This window comes from Triturus cristatus, chromosome 5_2, assembly GCF_964204655.1.
Source record: "Triturus cristatus chromosome 5_2, aTriCri1.1, whole genome shotgun sequence".
In the NCBI taxonomy this organism is placed as follows: domain Eukaryota; kingdom Metazoa; phylum Chordata; class Amphibia; order Caudata; family Salamandridae; genus Triturus; species Triturus cristatus.
In genome coordinates this window covers 275,564,216-275,576,301 of record NC_140588.1, presented here as the reverse complement: position 1 = coordinate 275,576,301, position 12,086 = coordinate 275,564,216, and the positions used below count along the sequence as shown (strand labels likewise).

Below are 12,086 nucleotides of genomic sequence, written 5' to 3'. Positions count from 1 at the left end.
GCACTGTGAACTGGTGGTCTCTAGTATGGATAAAGTGCACCTGTCCCTTTGTCGAGTTATCTACTTTGATTCAAAAGAAAATGGCAGCACGTAGTCAAACTGTTAATTAGTTTGGTATTTTCAGATAATATATTACCCAACTGAAGTCATCTTTCTATTAATTTACCAGGGCAGTGGTAAGGTGGGAGATTTGCCAGTGGGTTGCTACGTGCTGTCCGGTTTTGCTCCTACGTCGGAATACGGTGTAAGGCGGGAGAGCCGGAAGTAGAAATGCAGCACTGTATCCAATTGTATCAAAATTTGCTTCCTCACCTCTCAAATAGTCATGCACAGTGCCCAACCCACTTGTGCTGCTTCATTATGGGGATGCAAAAAAAAACTATTGATGGACAGAATGCAGAACATTGTCATACATTCACCCCAGTAGAGAGATCTGGGCCTAAATCCATCGTTTTTTTGTTCACCATGACATTCCAGTTTGGACCCAGCCATATGCAAATCAATCTTGACCCTGTGCCCAATGGGAACAGTCCAACCCGAACTGCCAAGCCGGGTCCTCCCTGGACTGGAAACAAGCATCCTAGGATCGGTTTCAGGGTTTCACCCCTGTTCAGCCAGGATAGCTTGATTCCAGTGGCATGGAGAGCACGGGACTCACGTCTGAGCATACCCGTCCCACTCGGGGTGACAAATGCAAATAAAAACTATTGATGGACAGAATGCAGAACAATTTCATACATTCACCCCAGTACAGAGATCTGGGCCTAAATCCATCGTGTTTTTGGCCACCATGCCATTCCAGTTTGGACCCGTGCGCTCATTATGGGGATGACAAATGCAAAAACAACAATTGATGGACAGAATGCAGAACAATGTCATACATTCACCCCAGTACAGAGATCTGGGCCTAAATCCATCGTTGTTTTGCTCACCATGCCTTTCCAGTTTGAACCCAGCCATATGCAAATCAGTCTTGACCCTGTGCCTCATGGGAACAGTCCAGCCCGAACTGCCAAGCCAGGTCCTCCCTGGACTGGAAACAAGCATCCTAGGACCGGTTTCGGGGTTTCACCCCTCTTCAGCCAGGATAGCTTGATTCCAGTGGCATGGAGAGCACGGGACCCACGTCTGGGCATACCCTTCCCACTCGGGGTGACAAATGCAAAAACAACAATTGATGGACAGAATGCAGAACAATGTCATACATTCACCCCAGTACAGAGATCTGGGCCTAAATCCATCGTTTTTTTGCTCACCATGCCTTTCCAGTTTGAACCCAGCCATATGCAAATCAGTCTTGACCCTGTGCCTCATGGGAACAGTCCAGCCCGAACTGCCAAGCCAGGTCCTCCCTGGACTGGAAACAAGCATCCTAGGACCGGTTTCGGGGTTTCACCCCTCTTCAGCCAGGATAGCTTGATTCCAGTGGCATGGAGAGCACAGGACCCACGTCTGGGCATACCCTTCCCACTCGGGGTGACAAATGCAAAAACAACAATTGATGGACAGAATGCAGAACAATGTCATACATTCACCCCAGTACAGAGATCTGGGCCTAAATCCATCGTTTTTTTGCTCACCATGCCTTTCCAGTTTGAACCCAGCCATATGCAAATCAGTCTTGACCCTGTGCCTCATGGGAACAGTCCAGCCAGAACTGCCAAGCCAGGTCCTCCCTGGACTGGAAACAAGCATCCTAGGACCGGTTTCGGGGTTTCACCCCTCTTCAGCCAGGATAGCTTGATTCCAGTGGCATGGAGAGCACGGGACCCACGTCTGGGCATACCCTTCCCACTCGGGGTGACAAATGCAAAAACAACAATTGATGGACAGAATCCATCATCCCCTTTGGTATCGCTTTGTTCGTCCTAAGTTGGCAGGGTATGCCCAGACGTGGGTCCCTTGCTCACTTTGCCACTGGATTCAAGATAGCCTGGCTGACGAGGGTTATGAACCCGAAACCGGTCCCAGGATGCTTGTTTCTGGTCCAGGGAAGACATGGCTTGGCAGTTCGGGCTGGACTGTTCCCATGAGGCACAGGGTCAGACTGATTTGCATATGGCCATGTCTGAACTGGGGTGGTGGAGTGAGCTAAAGAATGATGATGGATTAAACCCAGATCAGTTGACTGGGGGTGAGTGTTTGATTTGCTCTAACGCTCCGTCCATCATCCCCTTTGGTATCGCATTATGGGGATGGCATTACATTTGGCAGTCCAGGGCAGCATTTGCTTCTAAGACCAATTTGCTTCTAGGACCACACTTCCATCTTACAGTAAAAGGAAAAAGGTTACTTTCAATCCATATCTTTAACGTGCTACAGAATAAAACTTGCCTGTGCAAGTCTGTCATGGGGATGTAGGTCTCCTGCCAGGTTACTGATGTTTTAAACACATTGTGCAGAAAATATGCTTTGGGAGGATACATAGCCTGTAAGCCAGGGACGCAACACAGAACCCTGCAGCATAGGGGGCCCCAACACTTCAAAAAGCCCACAATCCTTCATGAACGCCAAGCGGCCAAGGCCTTAACCTTAACGTGTGTCTTTATAAAGGCGCATGTTTACTCAGAAGGGTCTCTTGGTGCTGAAGAACAGATGTTTATTTTTATCCAACTCAATGGTACTCATTTATCGACCTTATAAGGATGAAAGGCTGAGTGGATCCGCTTAGATTTGAACCTGTAACCATGAAGTCGAACATAGGCCCCCTACAGTGAATGCATTGGTCCACTAAGCTACCAGACCTGGCCTTTGGCCACTGAGTCTCTGTGAGACCATTGGAGACTCAGGGGCCACTCTCCCCATTTTGCGGGTTGGCCCCATCATTTTTCATTACGCCACTGATGCAAGTACAACACTCTACCCTGGGCGAGGTGGATTTACTAGTTTACGCTCCACAGTTTTGTACTGGACTAAAATCAGCAAGCGGGGACCTCTGAAACCTTCAGAGAATAAGACACTGGCATCAGGGCAGACCCTTCAATAAAACAGGGAGGGTAGCAGGCGAATTTGAATTCTGTAATGTTTCCTGGAACTTTTTCAATGCAAACCATGAACTTCTATCACCATCACATAACAAGGTCACATAATCCTCAACTCTTTTGTACACACTGAGAAAGAGCTCATTATAAGGGGATTTTATTGCATGGCCGGAGGCTTCTAGATAGGAAGACCTCTCTTCTAATTGCTCCCTCAGCAGCGATGCTAGACTTACAACGAAATGTATAGCTGCAAATGGCTGAAATGTGAAAATGAACCAATTAGAACAAGGGAATCGAGAACGGTTTGAGGTCACAAATAATCTAGCTGAATATTATAATTATGCAGCCTAAAGAACTGGAGGCTGAGCACTACATTTGTATCCCAAACTCGTGCTGCACTTCTGATTAATAAATCATTTATTTCAAAAGTACCCCTAGGTAGATCTATGGAAACATATTCACATTCATGGCCACTGCAGCCAAAAGGAGACAAGAAAAGAGGAAGAAAGAAATATAGAGACAGAGATAGAAATGTGTGTATGAGAGAGAGAGAGATAAAGAGAGACTCACCTATAAAACGGTTGAATGAGAAAGTGAAAGAGCGAAACAGAAAAAGATGTGCAAGAGAATGTGATATACAACAGAGACAAGCGAGAAAGAGAGAGAGAGAGAGAGAGAGAGAGGGGGAGGAAGGGAGAGTGAGCGAGAGAGAGAGAGAGAGAGGGAGAGAGAGAGGGAGGAAGGGAGAGTGAGAGAGAGAGGGAGAGAGAGAGAGGGAGCGAGAGAGAGAGAGAGAGAGGGAGCGAGAGAGAGAGAGAGAGAGAGGCAGAGAGAGAGAGGGAGAGAGAGAGAGAGAGAGGGAGAGAGAGAGAGGGAGCGAGAGAGAGAGGGAGAGAGAGAGAGAGAGAGAACATCAATTGTTTTAAATGCATTCTCCAGCAACCTGGTTCTTTCCAAGAGGGAAGTCGTCTTGCAAATTATGGAGATATCTGTCAAAATAAATCATTAAAAAAATACTTGAATCAGAGGAAGAAAGGTTTGCCTTCAGGCTTTACCCTCATCGCTGTTTAAAAAGGATATTTGACCAGCACTTCTTATTTCCTGATACTCCTGGTGGAAATGCCAGCCACAGGGTTGTGCCTAGTTCCAAATCCCAGCAAAAGACACACAATTGATGGACGGAAGTCAGAACAAATCAAAACATTCTCCCTCAGTCAAGAGATCTGGGTTAAATCCATCATTATTTTGCTCACCATGCCACCCCAGTTTAGACCTGGCCATATGCAAATCAGTCTTGACCATGTGCCTCATGGGAACAGTCCAGCCCGAACTGCCAAGCCAGGTCCTCCCTGGATGAGTGGCAAAAGCTGCAACAGTGAGAGGCACAGGGCTCCCCGGGCCAGAGCTGGAGTGACCTTATGTATGTTTGTGGATTTCTTCAGACCTGTTGGCAAGCAGTTGGGGTAGCCCTCAGGCCTACATGTCATCAAGCTGGCACCACCCATTAACGCTGATCTATGGTCGGTTGCTTACAAATGTGCTCCCAGCCACAGCTCCTGTTCACTGTTATCTTTTTTCTTGTGTATGCCTCTGACCTGCATTCCCTTGAGTTGGGAGCCTCTTTAACCCATCTCTGCGTCATGTACTCACCCTGTGGCCTAATTTGTATGACAGTCAGGGCTTTACAGTATCGACTGAATACACACGAAGGGCCTCATTTACAGTGAGACTGCGCCACTGGAGCGTCACTTTTTGCGACACTGTGGTGGCGCAGGGGCTTGCACCATATTTACCAGGCAGCACTAAACCACTTTGCATGGCTTAATGTGGCCTTGTTCCCTTTAAAGCAGTTTTATGCTTTAAAGAAGCATGCAATGGTTGATGCTGGGGCATTCCCAGCAACACCCATGGCTTTTTTACCCTGACCCAGCTTTACGAGGAATCGTAACTCTGAGGCAGTGCCAAAAACTTACACCTCCCCCGAGGAGGCGTAAGGGCGGTGCAACAAGGAGAAATACCTATTATTTCTCGTCATTTTTCCTTTTGGTATGGAATTCAGCACACATAGAAAGAGGAAAAAACCTCTTGTGATTGTTTTCGTGCAGGAAGGATTTCCTTCCTGCACAAAAACAATCATCCCTGCAACGCAGGCACCCTTGCACCAAGACACAGGGTGCCTGCATTGGCGCATTTGCAGGCCAATGTGTGCCAGCACAGGGAAAAGGACAGGAATACGCTGTATCTGATAGATACGGCGCATTCCTGCTCTTTTCTTTTGCCATAGGGCAGCACCTCAGGAAGGCCTGCGGCGCTGCCCTATGGTAAAATATTGTAAATAAGGCCCTAACTTTCTAACCCAGCAGTTTCCGGGAAGGGAACACTCGACTCATGGGCCTCTTCCCCAGCAACCCAGCTCTTGCCCAACAACCCAACATACCATATTTTGTATTCATTCACATGCCTTCAGGTGCTTGCTTTGTCATTTGTTGTCTTCGGTGGGCCTAGCAGTATCGTTTACAATCAACATATAATCAGTGAATTAACTAAATCCTCAAGTGACATTACTGATTGATGCGGGATCTGGTAGTGTTTTAGTAATCAGGTTAAGCTGCATTTGATTCAACCAAGCTACACACTATAACACATGATGTAAAGTATGAAAACTCCATGTGTCATATAGTTTGTGATTTAGGCCACTTGGATAATTCTGATTTTTGAGGCTATGAATCTATGTGTTTGTAGTAGTTCTCTTCATTCCTCTCAAAAGTTCCCACTGAGTGAAGCTGGGCTCATTCCTGTCACAGACTTGTTTCATTACACTTGGGGTCTATTCTTTCTTTATACCTCTTCTACTCATACTTGGCTCCACAAGTGCACATCTGGTATGCTTATATTATGTACTATGTCAACACATCTTCTCGAAATTAGAATAAGGGAAAGATCGCTAATTGCCTGAAGATATACTAAAGTTGAATGTGCCAAAAACATTCGTTAATGCCGTGCCGGAACTGGGGTGCATGCACACAGGGGGGCACTTGTTGTTCCCCCCTGCATGCATCCCCATGCACATGGGCAACATGGCGCCCTGTAGGGCCTCCTTTGTTTCAGGAATGCCATCCTTTTCATGGAGGAAAGGCCTCCATGACACCGATGGCAGTCCTGAAACTCATAATATGCATGGCCGTGCCACAGGTGCATGACCAGCATATTGTTTAGCCCCTGACCGCCATGCCACCGCCAGGGAACAGCAGTTCCCTGGCGGCCACGGTGGTGTAATGGAGGTCCGACCACCAAAGTCGTAACTGAGCAGACCTTTCTGTAGCTTTATGCTAGACAATCTTTCGTTTTCCTCTGCGCTTCTACTGAGGTTCACAGAATGATGACACCTTCTTCCATTCCTCTTTGGAAATCTCTGACTCTACTTATCTTTAATTAAGACAGTGTGGGTTTATTTATGGAACACATTATTTGGATATTTTGCATTCTTTACATATTGTTCGTTACCATAATACTCACATTTAGAATACGTGAGCACCTGAATATTTTGGCTGTATTAATATGCTTTCTGAACCACTGCCAAATTTTCTGACTGATGATTGACTAATAACTTTAAAATAAACCTTTATGGTTGGAATACCATCCACTCTGTCGTCATTGTGAAGCCTCCTGGGTTCACTGTATTTGAAATGTATTTCCGATGTTAGCTCCCTCTCAACGCTTCATGTCGACAACCAAAGGTCCATACAACCGGTGGGGGATTCTGTTTGATGATTTCACTAAGAGATTGAGGTTCAAATACCCTTGCTCCATCAATGGCCATGAATGTTTGGCCTGAAAAACTTTGCCTCCTTCATCCCTTACAAGAGTACCTACTAAACATACACTATAAAGACAGCCAGAACTCTCTGGGGAGAAGGTTTAATCATTTTTCCTACAATGCCACATAGCAAACAAATTTGCTGTGCTGCGTTGTGCAAAGTGGGAAACACAGTGCAGAGCCATATATAGCAAGACAGGCCTGCTACTGCTGTAATCCCCTGAGTTAGCACTCTAATTAGGCTATGTTTTTGCAACACACAGCCTCGCACCACTGTGCAGAGAAGAGGGTGTGCAGTGTAGCTTAGGATTTCTACTGGAAACATACCCTTCCTGTAAAAATTCTTATTTCTAAACAACCTCAGAAGATCCCCAGACATTTCATGTGTGCATGTGTGCTCTACACTTCAGCACACGTGTAGTGCGCATTTTTTTAAATTAAAAATGGTAATGCCTGTTACAAGACACCACTAGGTTTTTGACAAAAAGCCTGGTAGGTTCTCTTCATAGATCAAGCTTTCCGTCAAACCCTTTTGGTGTTTACTTTGATAGTAAGGCCCCCTGAAGTAAAGCGGCTCAAAGCAATGCAAAGTAGCGCAAAGTGCTTTTTTAGCTGAGAAAAGGACAACTTTTCTGTGCAAATTACATTTGTATTGGAAAATAAATACACGTGTTTCACTTTTTGCCATTTGCATCACTTTGCGTTGGCACGCAGCCTTAGTAAATCTATGCCCAGCTATGGGTCCTTGCCAAGCCAGCACGCCACATAAGTATGATAGGACGTACAACCAGTGGTGTCCTAGTGACTCATACGACTGGTGACTTAGGGCCCGATTGAGATCAAGGTGGACAGGTTACTCTGTCACGACAGTGACAGATATTCCGTCTGCCAAAATATAAATCCCATTATATCCTATGGGTTTTATATTTCGGAGGATGGGATATCCGTCACCGTTGTGACAGAGTAACCCGTCGGCCGAGATCTAAATCAGCCCCTAAGTGTGGTGCTCCCGACCTGTTGCCCACTTACGGACCTATTCCTAGATCTGTTGCCCCATGTCGCCATCCAGATTCAGGGCCGCTCCAGGCAAACATTCCCATTTCACACGTATGCATCATGCATACAAACAACCAGGCACATCTGGTCACCATCCAGCTGCTATGCAATACGCATAATGTTATCTCTCCTCCCTGCAGGCTTTGTTCATTGTACTTCCCGTGAAGGGGGCAAAAGGTAAATACGTTTCCAGATTCCCTTACCCGTCCTAAGCATATACTCAGGAGCTGTATTGCTCTAATCCCTCACCCTTCAACCAGTAAGAGGGACTCTCATAGACTGTTAATCATTAATGGGATCTTTAACAAGAGTGATTGGTTAAACGAGGCAACACTGACTACTACTCTGATCAATCAATCAATCAATCAATCAATCAATCACTGCATTTGTAAAGTGCGCTACATACCAGAGAGGGTCTCAAGGCGCTGGGGAGGGGGGGTGCTACTGGTCGAAGAGCCAGGTCTTGAGGAGTCTTCTGAAGGCCAGCAGGTCCTGGGTCTGTCGTAGGATGGTGGGGAGAGTGTTCCAGGTCTTGGTGGCGAGGTAGGAGAAGGATCTGCCGCCGGCGGTGGTTTTTCGGATGCGAGGGACTGTGGCGAGGGTGAGGTTGGCTGAGCGGAGGCTTCGGGTGGGGGTGTGGAAGCTGAGTCGGTTGTTGAGGTAGGTGGGTCCGGTGTTGTGCAGTGCTTTGTGTGCATGGATCAGGAGCTTGAAGTTGATCCTTTTGTTGACGGGGAGCCAGTGCAGGCCTCTCAGGTGGAGTGTGATGTGGCTGCGGTGGGGGACGTCGAGGATGAGTCGGGCCGAGGCGTTCTGGATGCGTTGGAGTCCAACAAAAGTCAGTGCTCTATGCACATGTGACATATGTATATATATATATATATATATATATATATATATATATATATATATATATATATATATATATATATATTATAAATAAAATTAATAAATCACTAGACAGCGTCGTATGTAACTGGAGCATATGAAGGTGTCATTTCAGCTGAGGTCAACAATGCACGGAGTATACGGGCATGCACACTTTTGCAAGTTTAAAGAAGTTTGTTTAAATAACTTTAGAAATTCCTAAAAAGAAGAGGTGAGGGTTTAGGCAAACCACCAAGATATGTACAGAAGATGGACACCTTCTGTTTCAATAAATTGGAAACAGCAGCAGCATACGTAACACACAATATCACCAGACGATGGGCAATGCTTTAGGTATGACTCTATACAAAAGGCTGACCCAGAGAAAGAAAAAAGTGTGAGATTATCTCTCACTGCAGGACAACCGTTACCATGGTACCTAATGCTAAAAAAACTAGACTTCCCATGCCCCGTTACATCCTTATGGGAATCCTGCAAGTATGGTAGATACCAGGCCCTCCCATGCATGCTCACATACTTCGGGGAAGTGGTAGGATGGACAGCCATTGTTCTCCATCATTTCCTCCTATTATGATAATGATCTCACGGCCCTATTGTGCAAGTCAACAGAAAGTAAATACCTCCACTAACTACTACCGTCAGTTACATGCTGCAATACATTCATGCCAGCAAGACTAATGTGAGAACAGTGGTTGTATGACAGGTGTACCAGGTCTCCCCATTCCTTGGACTAGATTAGGTAATTTACTCTTGGCGTCCTACACATAGAGTGATGGAAACAATGCAGATGCTGAAAGGTGTCGGGAACCTGGACCTGATGGGGCAGTTTGGGCTGGACTGTTTCTATTGGAGCAGGACCAAGACTGATTTGCATATGCCTCGTCTATGTATAGAGTGGCATAGTTGGCAAAAAAACAAGAACTGGAATTTGTCCCCAACTAATTACCAGTGGCTGAGATTAGTTCAATGAATTCACTGATCAGTTTTTTTATTTTTCTAATCGAGGTGTGACAACTATGGCCATACTTGGGTCTGCTGCTCACTCTTCCATTAAACTAAAGCTGCACTTGGCTGATGAGCCCACAACACACTAAAACCAGTCTATGGTGGTTTGTGTTCAAGACTAGAGTGAACCTGGTCTGGCAGCTTGGGCTTATTTGTTCTTATTGGCGCAGATCCAAGAATGATTTGCACATGGTTGGTCTGTGTCCGGGTGGTATAAGGGTTAAAGAACGTGATGAACTGGAATGCAGCCTCAAGTCGAAACCATTGGCTGAGTTTAATTTACCAATCACATTTGTATATGAGAAGACCCAATTTAAACAGATGTGCCCAGATGTGGGCGCCTTACTCCCTCTGCTATTGCAACTTACTCAAGAGCCCCTAATAGACTAAAGCTGGTCTGGAGTTGCTTGTGTATGCCTGGTCTATATTTGTAGTGCCTGCTGGGCAAAAAAACAATGGACTGCAATGCAGCCATGTTTTAAAAGCGATGGATGAGATTGATTCAAACAATCAACATATCGCTTTTTTCTTTTTCTATATGGGACTAGTGAGGGCTAGGTGTTGTGAACTAATCTCACATTGTAACCATACCATAACTGTAAGGAAGCTGTAGATTACATCGATCGAAGAACGCCAGATGGATGCACCACATAGGTTACAGATTGAACTACTAAATCCATCTACCCCCCACTAGTGTGGCTGGCTCTTAGACCTCTCCTAATGTGCCCTCTCCCACCTGAAGAATCTTAGCCCCCACTTAGTATCCCTGTAAATCAGAATGATATAATCAGCACTTCTTTCTAACACATTTATATATGGCTTAACCACTTGCTGCTTTATTATACGCTAAGCCATCATCTACAACAACACTGTATCATGGTGCCTTCAACAGGCCACATGTCAAAGCAAGAGGTCAGCACTACACAAAACCCTCAGATTAATAACTAACCGGCAGTAATGCATGCAAAAGCAATTTAACTGGATTTACGACATACATTAAGGAAAGGTTTATTTCAATCGACTGAACACGGTCTGCAGAGGTCCCTGCTGAGACATTAGGGGATACCTGACATTAAGGTAAGTCCAGAAATACTCTTCACATTGCAAACTTGTGAGTGATGAACATAAATGCAGGCAGCACTGTGTATTTATCTACTGGAATGGGAGGGAGTATATAGCCTCTATGGTGATGCCTTATGCAAGAGACACTTGTGCTATATAATGCACACACCGAACTATCATCAGAACAGAGGAGTACATTTGATACTGTCTCAAAATGCCTTCAACTGAAAGTGTGGTGCTATCCCAAGAGACTCCATTAAGTAAGTCAATTGTTGCCTGTTAATTGTACATAATATTTGTGCTAAGCTCTTGGAGACCAGGCGAGGTTGCAAGTCGCCTTGGGCAGGATCTTGAGCTCAAAGCAGATTATCGAAGCAATGGGTGAAATTAGCATTCAAAGCAACAGGTCTGATCACTTGTGGAAAGAAAATGAAGACCTTGCTGACTCTTAGCAGAAGTTGATCGATACAAATTTAACATAAAGGGAGTATGAAAATAGATCATTATCAAACAGAACTACAATATAGAAAAAACTAAAAGGATAGGTTCATGACAGCACATTAGAAATATGCTATCTGTCTTAATAATTAACATAAAGTTAGACAAAGTGATAAAGATATGGAAGATTTCAGTGGCATTAAATTCTTCAGAAAATGAGGGGCGTGGCCTGAAGGGGCCTGATGCCAGATATGGTTCTAACCGATATCCTCAATAAATGTATAATTTTCCCTGCAACATGCACCTGGTTTCAACCAAAAACAACCAGAGAGATGGAGATGGTTCAGCCTAATCCGATCAGAATGATCAGCCGCTGAAGGAAAGAGCTGTGACACAAAGAAGGATGGTGGAGGACCGCTGCATTCTGTACTTGCCAAAACAGATACCATGCCTGCCTGGGCAAAATAGTCTCAGAGGAGGAGGTGAGCAGCTTGTTGGCAAGGTCCACCTAACATCAGCAGGTGAAACAAAGCAGGTGCCTACTCCCAGAGTAATCCCTGGAACAAAAACCTATGGGAGACCAGCTGGAGAGGTGAACCAGGGAGAGATGGCTGGCATGGAGGAGGGGGCGTAATTGGGGTGTGTGATGAAGCCCAAGTCCAAGGTCTGACCTGCGACACTTTTGCAACAGTGATTTTGTGTTTTTCAGTTGAAGATGGTCTCCTCAGTTTCCCCTTATCCACCATCCAATCCCATGCCTCTTATAGGATGTTGAAAAAGTGATACACAGCAATGTGTATGACTATCAGTTTGTCAGGGTTAAGTAGCATGTAGACCAG

General features: G+C 45.4%; 1 protein-coding gene across 2 annotated transcripts in view; it reads right to left on the bottom strand.

Annotated features, from left to right (window-relative positions):
* The window catches only part of DCDC2 (doublecortin domain containing 2), a 568,433-nt gene that overhangs the window by 448,157 nt on the left and 108,190 nt on the right, over nt 1-12,086 (bottom strand). The window lies entirely within an intron of this gene.